The sequence below is a fragment of the Penaeus japonicus genome, unplaced genomic scaffold (genome assembly GCF_977035675.1).
Source record: "Penaeus japonicus unplaced genomic scaffold, GWHDUDI00000001_assembly GWHDUDI00000008, whole genome shotgun sequence".
Lineage (NCBI taxonomy): Eukaryota > Metazoa > Arthropoda > Malacostraca > Decapoda > Penaeidae > Penaeus > Penaeus japonicus.
Window position 1 is genome coordinate 25,999,128 of NW_028234410.1, and position 2,500 is coordinate 26,001,627.

Below are 2,500 nucleotides of genomic sequence, written 5' to 3' on the forward strand. Positions count from 1 at the left end.
CTTGATGTTTTTAGTCATCTTCTTTGTCTATTTTTGCTAGTGTTTCCTGTTGTTTGCATCCTCCTCCACCAGCCGCGCCTTGCTGTTGATAGTTAATTCATTTTTATTGTTTTTTGGTTTTCTTGTCATTCTTCCTTTTCCTGTTTCTCATTTTGGATTTTTTTTTTCAAATTCCTTTTATTTTGATTTTGTTTTCTGCTCTTTGTTTAATCAGTTTGTCTATATTTCTTCAATATTCCCTTGTTATTGACACATTTTGATTAACTACTCCCTTTTTTGTTATCAACTTCACTCTTTCCTAAAACTAATCCTATCCTAAAACTTCTCATTTTTTCACTGATGTTTGTTTCCCTTTCTTTCTTTATGCTTACTTTAACTTCTCCTCAATTTCTCTCCTTTCGTTCTCACTTGTACTCTCCACATTTTCTATTCTTCCTTCTCTCTCCCAATAATATCTACAGCAGTAAAACTTCTGCAACTTCTCCTTTTTCTTTATTTCCTTATCCCCCCTTCTTCACCTGTACCTTTCTTCAAATTCTTCTTCTTCTCCATTTACACCTGCAATTTCTCCTACTTCTTCTTCATTTATACTTTCTCTGATTCCCCTCCCTCCTCTTCTCTCCTTCTTCTCCTTTATTGGTATTTTTCCCTATTCCTCATCTTCCTCCTCTCTCTCTCTCCTTTATCTGTATTGTCCTCAATACCTCGTCTGTCTCCTCTCTCCTTCTTCCCCATTTGTATTTTCCCCGATTCATTTTCCTCCTCTTCTCTCCTTCTCCACTTGTATTTTCCCCGATTCATTTTCCTCCTCTTCCCTCCTTCTCCACTTGTATTTCCCCCGATTCCCTTTCCTCCTCTTCCTCTCTCTGTCTTCTTCTTCTTCATACTACTAATCTCCTTCTAAGACTTCGCTTCACTCCTCTCGTCCTTCCGCTGTACTCTTGCCTGACTTGGAGCCGAGCCATTAATGACTGGCTTGTTATAATGCTTTGTTTTGTTTTTGTTTGCGTGCTCTTGTTCCTTGTCTGGCATTGTTTGTTTGTTTGTGGTTTTCTTTGTGGTTTGATTAGCTTTTTTGTTCTGTTCTTTGTTGTTGCGTGTGTGTGTTTTTCTTTATTTCGTTCATAGGAAAGTTTATCTTGTTGCAAGACTGACTATCTCTCTCTCTGTCTCTCTCTTTCTCTCAAACATACACACTGTCTGCTCGATTATAACCTCCCCCTCTCTCGCTCTCTCTCTTTCTCTCTCTCTTTCTCTATCTATTTATCTAACTATCTCTTACTCTCATTGATACACATAGTCTGTTCGATTATCTCTCTCTCTCTCTCTCTCTCTCTCTCGCTCTCTCTCTCTCTCTCTCTCTCTCTCTCTCTCTCTCTCTCTCTCTCTCTCTCTCTCTCTCCTTCTCTCTTTGTAATGGCAGTAGGACGCCAGATGCGGCATGAAGAAATGATATTAAAGTAATCTTCAAATTTAAGTGTCAGGAATTTATGTGTTGCTTTTTGCTGCGCCTTTGTCAGACAGTATTTTTTGTCACTGTGTGTGCATGTTCACCTAAAGACCTAGTTGATCTGGGACTTTCTTTTTGATATTGTGATTTCATTTTATTGAATCATTGATTTGAATTCAAAGTCAGTTCCATTAATCATTGTAAGTTAAAACGCAGTCATTTTTTGTGGATGTGAGACCAACTTGCGCACGCATGGGTTTATCAATTCAAGCTTTTCTGTTTTCGTGTATTCTATTTATTCAAAGCTATTAGAATAACCTCAAAATTGAGTCCCCATACTGCGTCATTCCTTAATGCTCCGTGCTATGACCAGCAGCAGCAATATCAAAATTCTTGAAGAAAACATGACTGATTTGTTGGAAATTTTATCGTACATTATTTCCATATATACGTATCAGGTTACAGATGATGTCACATGTATTAGATATGGCAGACTTCCATGCAATGTATTGAGTGTTATTTTTATTTGTAGGGAGATGATTCTTTGAGTGTTAAAAGATATACTGATTACCAGCTCTTAACATGATATCTTACGACAGCAGATGTACATGAAGAAGAAAAGCCTTATATATATATATATATATATATATATATATATATATATATATATATATATATATATATATATATATATATATATATTCTTCTGAAGACATATACAGCCTTCCTCCTTATTTCGCCGAGTTATGTTCTTTTTCATTGACTTTAACTTCTCCCTCAGGATATCCTTTACACTCTATGAAATACTTGTGTTACTTCATATCAAAGCTGTCCTTTTAAGTCTGCTTTCCACTTCGAAATAATTTCTCCTTCTTTCAAGATAAGCCTTTCCTCTTTTAACACTCCTTACGTCTCGAGTTCTTTTTCTTTCTCCTTTATTGTCCTCATCCACATAAATCGTTTTCTCTTAAGTCGCGTCCTTCTTCGGAGCAGTAAGGATGTTCGTCTCTTCCCTCCCTCCCTCCCGCCCTCCCTCCTTCCCTCATCCCC